Here is a 12,420-nt window from a genome sequence, read left to right on the forward strand (position 1 = left end):
TAAAAAAAGTATGTATGTCTATGTAGGTATGTGTATGTATATATGTGTATATGTATGCAAACGTGAATGGATATATATATTTACCCCAAAAAATATGGGGGATTGGAAATGATGCAGACAATTACATTGGAAGCAACATTCTTTCCGCAATATTAAGCTGATCCACCCCCCCCCCCCCAAAAAAAAATTTTTAAAAAAAATTCAGATGCCACTGCAGAACACCCTCCATTTGCCAATGCACACATACTCAGCTGTGGTGCTTACAAGACCCGAATTTCATATCATTTTCAAGACATCAATGTAGCAGTAGAACAAATATCACAACATTGGAATATAACTTCAAATAAAATAAATAAATGTAGGCTACACCAGCACACACATATGATAATATATAGGCGTCCTGCCTATGTGATAATATGAGGCACATATTCCGATTAACTTCACACCACATAGGTTTTCAAAACCTCCCACAATGACTCTTCCCATGCCAATTCCATTTAACTCCTGACAGTCACTTTCTTGCTCATAGCCATGAATGGGCGTGTGGCTGTGAAGTTTAGTCTCCTAAACTGTTCGGAAGACTGGCTTTTTCCTAAGAGCTCTTCATTTTTTTTATGTCGGAGGCAGAGGATGGGGCGGCAGGAAGGCTAGGGGTTAGAGGGTTGGTCTAGCAACCAAAAGGTTGCAAGATCAAATCCCTGAGCTGACAAGGTAAAAATCTGTTGTTCTGCCCCTGACCAAGGCAGTTAACCCACTGTTCCTAGGCTGTCATTGAAAATAAGAATTTGTTCTTAACTGACTTGCCTAGGTAAAAGAAATGTTACTGTACATTCCACCCACACTTTTGATACCTCCCGTGGTTTCTAGACCCAAGCTCCCTACCTTTTTGCATGTTGAATTCTGCATGACAAGCCAGGGGTTATATGTTTGCTTGTTCTTGAACTGTAAAGTGCACCTGCTCCGAGCACTTGTTGGTGGATGCACTGTTCCGTCTCAAATCAAATCAAATTTTATTGGTCACTCGTTTAGCAGATGTTATTGCGGGTGTAGAGAAATGCTTGCGTTTCTAGCTCCAACAGTGCAGTAATATATAACAATTGTGGTGGCATTTTCCAGTATTACCAAATGACAAAAGAGAGAGACAAACTTCACACACAGTCAAGAGTTATACTTAAACTACATCTTTAATGAGCTTTAAGCTTTAGCCTTTGACTTTCAACAATTCACTATCTAAAATGAGTTTTGAGAGTGACTACAGAAGAATACAAAGATATTTTATAGCCAAGATACACCCCTCTCAATTTACATGATGAACCACAGATCTTAGGAACTCTTCACAAAGGGACTTTTACTTGAGAAAGGAGTATCCCTTAGCCAGATAGCATTCGCTATAAATTATCGCTCAGTTTGGTCTCTAAAACAAGGTTATAATCTCGTTCCTGGTACTTCATAGTCCAAAAACATTACCTCATCCAAGGCATAACTCAATTGTCAACTCTAGATACTCCCATCTCAAGTAAACCCCTCTTGACCCCACTCCTGGACAAGCTCACTGAGGGGAGTGAGCCTTTAGGTCATACACTATCCCAGGATAAGTGTAAGATGAGAGAGGACCTACAATGTTTCCAGACACTGCCATACACCTCCCAATGGGAAAAGGAGGGAGTGACTGGCGCACAGACATTGTGGAGACAAGTAATTGGTTCCCTATTAATCACGCCATCCCTTGACATGGTTTAAGAATAGGTAAAGATTCACATATGAAGACAATGTTCCATTCTGTTCTCTTCCCTTTCTGATATTCTGCATAACACCAGGGACATGTGGTGCCTGACCTCTCCCCTCTCTGGACCCCAAGTGACTGAGCCCTAGCTGAGGGAAAAGTGCAACTGCCAACACTATAGTCCAAAAGGATACATTCTAATGACAAGTATCTCACATAAGCATATTATATAAATAAAACATTATTTATCTATGTTACCCAACTAATTCGGATTCATCCGCCACACAATTCACAACAATACACACAATACACAAACATCTAAAGTAAAGGAATGGAATTAAGAATATATAAATATTTGGACCAGCAATGTTGGAGCGGCATAGACAAAAATTCAGTAGAATACAATAGAATACAGTACATACTTAAATATGAGATGAGTAAAGCAAAATATGTAGACATTATTAAAGTGACTAGTATTCCAATATTCAAGTGGCCAGTGATTTCAAGTATATGTATATAGGGCAGCAGCATCTAAGGTGCTAGTGATGGCTATTTAACAGTCTGATGGCCTTGAGATAGCTGTTTTTCAGTCTCTCGGTCCCAGCTTTGATGCACCTGTACTGACCTTGCCTTCTGGAAGTTGGCGGGTTGAACAGGCAATGGCTCCGGTGGTTGTTGTCCTTGATGATCTTTTTGGCCTTCCTGTGACATCGGGTGCTGTAGGTGTCCTGGAGGGCAGGTAGTGCCGGTAGTGCCCCCGGTGATGTGTTGGGCAGACCGTACCTTCCTCTGGAGAGCCCTACAGTTATGGGCGGTGCAGTTGCTATACCAGGCGATGATGCAGCCCGACAGGATGCTCTCAATTGTGCATCTGTAAAAGTTTGTGAGGGTTTTAGATGCCAAGACAAATTTCTTCAGCCTCCTGAGGTTGAAGAGGCTCTGTCGTGCCTTCTTCACCACACTGTTTGTGTGGGTGGACCATTTCAGTTTGTCAGTGATGTGTACACCAAGGAACTTGAAGCTTTCCAACTTCTCCACTGCGGTACAGTCAATGTGGATAGGGGGGTGCTACCTCTGCTGTCTCCTGAAGTCCACGATCAGCTCGTTTGTTTTGTTGACGTTGAGGGAGAGGTTATTATCCTGGCACCACACTCCCAGTGCCCTCTCCTCCTCTCTGTAGGCTGTCACGTCATTGTTGGTGATCAAGCCTACTACTGTTGTGTCGTCTGCAAACTGGATGATTGAGTTGGAGGCATGCCTGGCCACGCAGCCATGGGTGAACAGGGAGTACAAGGGGGCCGAGCATGCACCCTTGTGGGGCCCCTGTGTTGAGGATCAGCGAAGTGGAGGTGTTGTTTCCTACCTTCACCACCTGGGCGCGGCCCGTCAGGAAGTACAGGACCCAGTTGCACAGGGTGGGGTTCAGACCCAGGGCCCCAAGCTTAATGATGAGCTTGGAGGGTACTATGGTGTTGAATACTGAACTAAGTACCGATACAGATATAGCCCTTGGTTCACTCCAGACTTGACTGCCCTTGACCAGCACAAAAACATCCTGTGGTGTACTGCATTAACATTGAACAGCCCAGGCGATATGCAACTTTTCAGGGAAGTCAGGAACCAATATACACAGTCAGTTAGGAAAGATAAGGCTATCTTTTACAAACAGAAATTTGCATCCTGTAGCACTAATTCCAAAAGGTTTTGGGACACTGTAAAGTCCATGGAGAATAAGAGCACCTCCTCCCAACTGCTTACTGCACTGAGGCTAGGAAACACTGTCACCACTGATAAATCTATGATAATCGAGATTTTCAATAAGCATTTTTCTACAGCTAGCCATGCTTTCCACCTGGCTAACGTGAACCCGGCCAACAGCGCTGCACCCCCCGCAGCAACTGGCTCAAGCCCACCCCCCGCTTCTCTTTCACCGAAATCCAGAAAGCTGATGTTCTGAAAGAGCTGCAAAACCTAGATGCCTAAAAATCAGCTGGGCAATCGAATCTGGACCCCTCTTTCTAAAATGATCTGTCGAAATTGTTGCAACCCCTATTACTAGCCTGTTCAACCTCTCTTTTGTATCGTCCTGCCTTTCTAAAGTCTTCGAAAGCCAAGTTAACAAACAGATCACCGACCATTTCGAATCCCACTGTACCTTCTCCACTATGCAATCTGGTTTCCAAGCTGGTCAAGGGTGCACCTCAGCCACGCTCAAGGTCCTAAACGATATCATACCCGCCATCGATAAAAGATAGTACTGTGCAGCCGTCTTCATCAACCTGGCCAAGGCTTTCGACTCTGTCAATCACCACATTCTTATCGGCAGACTCAATAGCCTTGGTTTTTCAAATGACTGCCTCGCCTGGTTCACCAACTACTTGTCAGATAGAGTTCACTGTGTCAAATCGGGGGGTCTGTTGTCCGGACCTCTGACAGTCTCTATGGGGGTGCCATAGGGTTCAATTCTCGGGTCAACTCTGTTCTCTGTATATATCAAATGATGTTGCTCTTGCTGCTGGTGATTCTCTGATCCACCTCTACGCAGATGACACCATTCTGTATACATCTGGCCCTTCTTTTGACACTGTGTTAACAAACCTCCAAACGAGCTTCAATGCCATACAACACTCGTTCCGTGGCCTCCAACTGCTCTTAGGTGCTAGTGAAACTAAATTAATGCTCTTCAACCGATTGCTACCCGCCCGGCCGATTAGCATCACTACTCTGGACGATCTGACTTCGAAAATGTGGACAACTACAAATACCTAGGTGTCTGGTTAGACTGTAAACTCTCCTTCCAGACTCACATTAACCTGTTTGGGCTGCAAGGGGCAGTATTGAGTAGTCAGATAAAATGTGCCCATTTCAAACGGCCTCGTACTCAATTCTTGCTCGTACAATATGCATATTATTATTACTATTGGATAGAAAACACTCTCTAGTTTCTAAAACCGTTTGAATTATTTCTCTGGGTGAAACAGAACTCATTCTGCAGCACATTTCCTGACCCGGAAGTGGAAAGTCTGAATTCGATGCTCTGCTTTTCTTCCTGCCTATACATGGCCATGAAACGTAAGAGTCTACGTTCCCTTCATAGACCTTCCCCTGGGTGTCAAGAGGCTGTGAGAGAAGAAATTTAGTGTTTATCTTGGTCTGATGTTGAATACAGGCTCTTTGTATGACGTGTCCCCCATTTTCGGTACTCTGAGGAGCGCGTGCTGGACAGAGGGATTGCCTTCTGTTTAGCTGCCGTTATGGACGACCAATATCTCCGGCTTTGATTTTATTTGATACATGTGACCATATCATCGTAAAGTAGGTTTTTTCAATATAGTTTAATCAGATTATTGAATTTTTTTCGGGAGTTTTGCCGTGTTCCGTTCTCTTCCGTTTGTTGACATGGAGAGATCCGTGCCACCCGGCTAGCGCGCGTGCTAAATGAAGAGGGAAAGTGTCCGTTCTGAATCCAAACAACGACTGTTCTGGACAAAGGACACCTTGTCCAACATTCTGATGAAAGATCAGCAAAAGTAAGACCCAATTTATGATGTTATTTCATATATCTGTCGTAGTCGCCGGCGCCCAAGTGTTTCTGGCTATTGTGCTAAGCTAATATAACGCTATATCGTGTTTTCGCTGTAAAACACTTGATAAATCGGAAATATTGTCTGGAATCACAAGATGCCCGTCTTTCAATTGATGTACACTATGTATTTTTCAGAAATGTTTTATGATGAGTATTTAGTTATTTGGCGTTGGTATCTGTAATTTTTCTGTCCGCTTTCGGTGCAATTTCTGACTGTAGCTGCAATGTAAACTATGATTTATACCTGAAATATGCACATTTTTCTAACAAAACATATGCTATACAATAAATATGTTATCAGACTGTCATCTGATGAAGTTGTTTCTTGGTTAGTGGCTATTTATATCTTTATTTGGTCGAATTTGTGATAGCTACTGATGGAGTAAAAAACTGTTGGAGTTAAAAAAGTGGTGTCTTTTGCTAACGGGGTTAGCTAATAGATTTACATATATTGTCTTCCCTGTAAAACATTTAAAAAATCGGACATGTTGGATGGATTCACAAGAATTATACCTTTCATATGCTGTATTGGATTTGTTAACCTCTAACGAGCACCTACCCCGGATTCGGGAGCACCCCCCACCCCCCCCACACTGATTAGCATCGCTAGCATAGCGTCACAATTAAATAGTAGCATCTAAATATCATTAAATCACAAGTCCAAGACACCTAATGAAAGACACAGATCTTGTGAATAAAGCCACCATTTCAGATTTTTAAAATGTTTTACAGGGAAGACACAATATGTAAATCTATTAGCTAAACACGTTAGCAAAAGACACAATTTTTTTACTCCAACAGTTTTTTCCTGCGTCAGTAGCTATCACTAATTCGACTAAATGAAAATATATATAGCCACTAACCAAGAAACAAATTCATAAGATGACAGTCTGATAACATATTTATGGTATAGCATAGTTTTTTTTTGAAAAATGTGCATTTTGTCAGGTATAAATCACAGTTCTACATTGCAGCTGCAATCTGAAATAGTGCCGATGCAGCCAGAACAATTACAGAGACCAACGTCATATAACTAATTACTTGTCTTAAAACATTTCAGAAAAAATACACAGCGTACAGATATTGAAAGCCCAACATCTGGTGAATCCAAACAATATTTCAGATTTATTAAATGTTTTATAGCGAAAACAAAATGTAGCGCTAAATTAGCATAGCCACGCCAGCCAGAGCCAGCTGGGCGCACCCGACCAGTTCACATGCACGACAGATATATGAAATAACATCGTAAATTGGGTCTTACTATTGCTGATCTTTCATCAGAATGTTGATCAAGGTGTCCTTAGTCCTGATGAGTCGTTCAATCCATTCACAATGGCAACTTTCCCTCTTCATTTAGCATAGGTACTGGTCGACTGGCACGGTTCTGTCCAAAGTAAAAAAACTCACAGAACGGAACACGGCAAAACTCCCGAAAAAATTCAAATAATCTGATTAAACTATATTGAAAAAACATACATTAAGATGATATGGTCACATGTATCAAACAAACTTCGAGACGGAGATAGTTTTCATCCGTAACGGCAGCAAAACTGTAGACAATCGCACTTCCAAATAGCGCGATTCAGAGAACCGGAAGTTGTCGGTCACGCCAAAGAAATAGGTCTTATTTCACGTCAGTACAAGATAAACAAAAAATTTCTCCTCTGACGTCCCCTTGACACCCAGAGGAAGACGAATGAAGTGTGTTTCGGGTCATAGGTGGCGTGACCATATATAGGCAGAGCGTTGAAGCGAGCATACACATCTTGCATTCTTCTTCTTGGTCAGGGAAAGTGCTGTCAAATGACTTCTGTTTCACTTAGAGACAAAATTGAAACGGTTTTAGAAACTATAGATTGTTTTCTATCCAATGGTATTAATTATATGCATATAGTAGGAGCAATAATTGAATAAGAGGCAGTTTAATCTGTAGAGGAAATTATGCTAATGGGAAAACAGCACCCCCTGTATTCTTTAATGTGTGAAAGTTAAATATAAAAAAAAAAATGTATTTTGAATTTCGCGCCCTCCACTTGAGCTGGCTGTTGTCATAAGTGTACTGACGTCGGGCTGCAGTCATAAGAAGTTAAGCATCTCCAATCCAAAATTAAATCTAGAATCGGCTTCCTCTTCGCAACAAAGTCTCCTTCACTCATGCTGCCAAACATACCCTCGTAAAACTGACTATCCTACCGATCCTTGACTTCGGCGATGTCATTTACAAAATAGCCTCCAACACTCTACTCAGCAAATTGGAAGTATTCTATCACAATGCCATCCGTTTTGTCACCAAAGCCCAATATACTACCCACCACTGCGACCTGTATGCTCTCATTGGCTAGCCCTCGCTACATATTCGTTGCCAATCCCACTGGCTCCAGGTTATCTATAAGTCTTTGCTAGGTAAAGCCCCGTCTTATCTCAGCTCACTGGTCACCATAGCAAGACCCACACGTAGCACGCGATCCAGCAGGTATATTTCACTGGTCATCCCCAAAGCCAACACCTCTTTGGCCTCCTTTCCTTCCAGTTCCCTGCTGCCAATGACTGGAACGAATTGCAAAAATCACTGAAGCTGGAGACTTATATCTCCCTCTCTAACTTTTAGCATCAGCTGTCAGAGCAGCTTACCAATCACTGTACCCTCACATAGCCCATCTATAAATAGCACACCCAACTACCTCATCCCCATATTGTTATTATTATTATTTTCTTCTCTTTTGCACCCCAGTATCTCTACTTGCACATCATCATCTACACATCTATCACTCCAGTGTTAATGCCAAATTGTAATTATTTCGCCACTATGGCCTATTTATTGCCTTATCTCCCTAATCTTACTACATTTGCACACACTGTACATAGATTTTTCTATTGTGTTATTGACTGTATGTTTGTTTATTTGTAACTGTGTTGTTGTTTGTGTCACACTGCTTTTCTTTATCTTGGCCAGGTCGCAGTTGTAAATGAGAACTTGTTCTCAACTGGCCTATCTGGTTAAATAAAGGTCAAATCTATTATTTTTAAATGTCAGGGATAGGCAACCCTGTTCCTGGAGTGCCGCAGGTATGGGGGGCATAGCAGGGAATATAAATATGATTCAAATTTATTTAGCCTGTTGTGCATGTTATTTGGGCATTCATACGTATCACATACGTATCACATATCAGTTTGTGATACATACTGCTTTGTGTGCTGGTGGGGCAGCCGGCGGAAAATACAGAGCATAGAGGTTGGTAATGTTCTCTCATTGCGCCGTGATTGGCTCAGTGTTCTGTCACTCATGGGGACATTACATCACCGCAAAATCTACAGGGAGAGCTCGAAAATTCAAGCTCCTTGGGTGCTGCCATAGACTTACATTAGAAGTGCCCATCCAAGAAGGTTCAAGGTCATTGGGCACAGATAAAATAACGTCAAATCATGTTACCTACCGTAGCTTTGATTGGACTGATCATGTCAACATCATACTTTCAAAATCTTAGCTAGCAAGCTAGCAGTCATCATGAATCAAGGCGATAATCTACAGGCAAATCCTTCTCAATTCTTGTCATATGAAGAGAAATTATGAAGAGAAATTATAGGTAAAATGTGTCGGTGCTCATCGGCAATTGGACATAAACAAGTTAAACAACAAGTTGTTTGGAAGGAATCAATGGCTAACTGCAAGCATTGCAAAGCAATTACTAGCCTGCTATTTAGTGGAATGGTGTGTGGTCCAAGTCTGGGTTTAAGGGTCTCTTTTCCAAGTGTCGTGTCTTGAGTATCATTAATGTTTAGATGCCTCCTAGGAATCAGGAGCAGGAGAGCAAGGAAATCCCAGTGGCAAGAGTTTAATGAGCAGTCCCAACACAACTACAATATGGGACTAAAACACGCCCAAAACGAGAATAAAGCGTAACACACACAGAGGAGAAACCTCTACTACTAAACTCAATACCAAAACTGCAAAACTGACGAGAGAAAAGAAACCCTGTGGTGCAGACACGCACCCCTATATAACGTCACCACAGAAAACAATCCCGCACAAAGACTCGCAGGCAGCGGAGGTAAATATACCCACCGAAATCAACTAACAAGACACAAGTGTAAACAATACAGACAGACACAAACGAAAAGGAAAAATGGATCGGTGGCAGCTATTAGGCCGGCGTCGACAACCGCCGAGCACCGCCCGAACAGGGAGAGGAGCCACCTTTGGTGGAAGTCGTGACAATTAAAAGTGAAGACTGTTATATTATCAAATCAATTCTCTAGGTTTAATTATTACGTGATTAAACTAGTCATGTAAACATTAACTAGGAATTCGGGGCACCACAGGAAAATGTCGTTGCAGAGTTATTATTTCCCGAAAATAGCTCTTCTGATATTTTTGAATCTTGTCAAAACAGTCGCCTGTTAATGAAATTTTCCTCGATCAGTTTCGTTCTTGAACGTTGTAATTCTTTCATCTGCACGAATCCAGATTTTACTTGATGAATCATCCATACACAAATTGGCTCAATTATTTATTTACTAGCTAATTAAACAATTACAGAATATATAAAACATCCTAACATTATACAGTAAATACTGTCCCTAGAGGACTTAACAAAACATGACAGTTTGGTTATAACACAATAGTTACAGAGAGAAAAGGGGGTGGAAGGAAAGCAGACAAATATTTCGGTCTTTAGGACAATGGGGAAGCTACTCTCACGGAAATGAAAATACATATGCCACTAATAAATCGCTAGTTCGAAAAGTAATGCAATGTTTTTACGTGAAGCTGGCTTCGATAGTTGGTCGATGGAGGTAAGATTCTGGTTTGTCCAGTAGAGATTGCCATTTTCCTTTGTAGAATCTTCGAGGTCGTAGTGGTGTGAGAGGTTCATCTCACTTTATAGATGCTTCTGCATTGTCGTCAGTGTTCTCGGACTAGACTTGCACAAATTTTCAGCTGCAGACTAGGCTGTAGTCTAGGATTCACTTATTTTGTGATCAATGGAGGTAAGAGTTCATACCATTTCCAGCCGTGGAGCGTCTTTTGGTAGAGTTGTAGATTCAAACCATTTGTAACACCCGGCTTACACAGTGGTTTGCATGGTCTGGTGTGAATTGCGTCACAGGGGCTTTTATACTTGGGTAGAAAAGGGGCCGTCTCATCATGTTCGTGCCCACATGGGCATGGCTATTGACTGTATATAAGTTACCATTAAACTAACTAGCTAGCTTGCCTACTCCAACAATAACTCCACAGATAAAAGGGTAAACCAAGTTTGTTTCTATTAATCCCTCCTTCAGGCTTCTAATTCTTCTTTGAACTTTATATGGCGGTTGGCAACCAACTAAGGTGCATTACCACCACCAACTGGACTGGAGTGTGGACCTCAGTTCATCTTTCAATCACCCACGTGGGTATATGCTTTTAAAAACCAATGAGGAGATGGGAGAGGCGGGATTTTCAGCGCATCAAGCGTTACAAATAGAACCAACTTCTATTTTAGCGCCTGGCTATGCAGACCCTCGTTGATGCGCGCAAGTTGTGTGGGTGCAATGATTGAATAACATGTATGTGTATATTTATTTTGCAAAGCTCGCGCACGTGACGCATGTGGTGTGGTCTGCATGTAAGTGTATGTTATCCTACGGTTCTGACTTGGTGTACAGGGAGAATACTGTAAAAATGGCCCATGTTCTGAATTCTGTCTCTGTACATTTTAAAAGTTTTTGTCACCATAATAATGCAATTAATGTATTGTTTAGTGTTGTGTTGTGTAGTAGCTTTGCTGGCATGCATCAAAAACATTTTGGGGGAGTTTGCTCCACCAAGATTTACAATGCCTTCGGAAAGTATTCAGACCCCTTACCTTTTCCCACATTTTGTTACATTACAACATTATCGTGCTGAGGGTTTTTTTCAGCGGCAGGGACTGGGAGACTAGTCAGGATCAAGGGAAAGATTAACAGAGCAAAGTACAGAGAGATCCTTGCTGAAAATCTGCTCCAGAATGTTCAGGACCACAATTTCTGGGGAAGATTCAACTTCCAACAAGACAAAAACTCTAAGCACACAGCCAAGACAATGCAGGAGCGGCTTACTTAAGTGGCCCAGTCAGAGCCCAAACTTGAAGCCGATCGAACATCTCTGGAGACACCTGAAAATAGCTGTGCAGCGACGCTCCCCATCCAACCTGACAGATGTTGAGAGAATCTGCAGAGAAGAATGGGAGAAACTCCCCAAATACAGGTGTGCCATGCTTGTAGCGTCATACCCAAGAAGACTCGAGGCTGTAATTGGTGCCAAAAATGCTTCAACAAAGTACAGAGTAAAGGGTCTGAATACTTATGTAAATGTGATATTTCAGTTTTTTATTTTTAATACATTTGCAACTCTGTATAAAAATCTGTTTTTGCTTTGTCATTATGGGATATTGTGTGTAGATTGATGAGAAAATTAAAACAATTTAATCAATTTTAGAATAAGGCTGTAAAGTAAGAAAGGGGTAAAGGGGTCTGAATACTTTCCAAATGCACTGCAGATAGGACCCATTATTTCTGGACTGAATACATTTTCACCCAAATATAATTGCTTTTTAAACATAGCAATTCGGGGTTGTGTTCATTAGGCACGAAACAGAAGAAAAACCGAAACAGAGAGTACCTGGACCTATAAGAAATTGTCATTTTTGTTTCTGTTGCAAAACATTTTAAAGCATTTTCTGTTGTGTGAATGAATACGGACAGATTTCAGATTTTCACTTTTTTTTCAAGTGAAAAATAAGTGCATTCTCTGGCCTCCCGGGTGGCGCAGCGGTCTAAGGCACTGCATCGCCTCGTGTTCGATCCCAGACTATGTCACAGCCAACCGTGACTGGGAGCCCTATGGGACGGCGCACAATTGGCCCAGCGCTGTCCGTGTTTGGTTGGGGAGATTTCCTTGGCTAATCGTGATCTAGCGACTCTTTGTTGGCGGTCCGGGCACCTGCAGGTTGACTTTGGTCGTCAGTTGGATGTGGTTTCTTCCGACACATTAGTGCGGCTGGCTTTCAGGTTAAGCAAGCAGTGTGTCAAGAAGCAGTGCGGCTTGGCAGGTCATGTTTCGGAGGACGCATGCCTCTCCCGAGTCCGT

Source organism: Salvelinus fontinalis, chromosome 3, assembly GCF_029448725.1.
Source record: "Salvelinus fontinalis isolate EN_2023a chromosome 3, ASM2944872v1, whole genome shotgun sequence".
Classification (NCBI taxonomy): Eukaryota; Metazoa; Chordata; class Actinopteri; order Salmoniformes; family Salmonidae; genus Salvelinus; species Salvelinus fontinalis.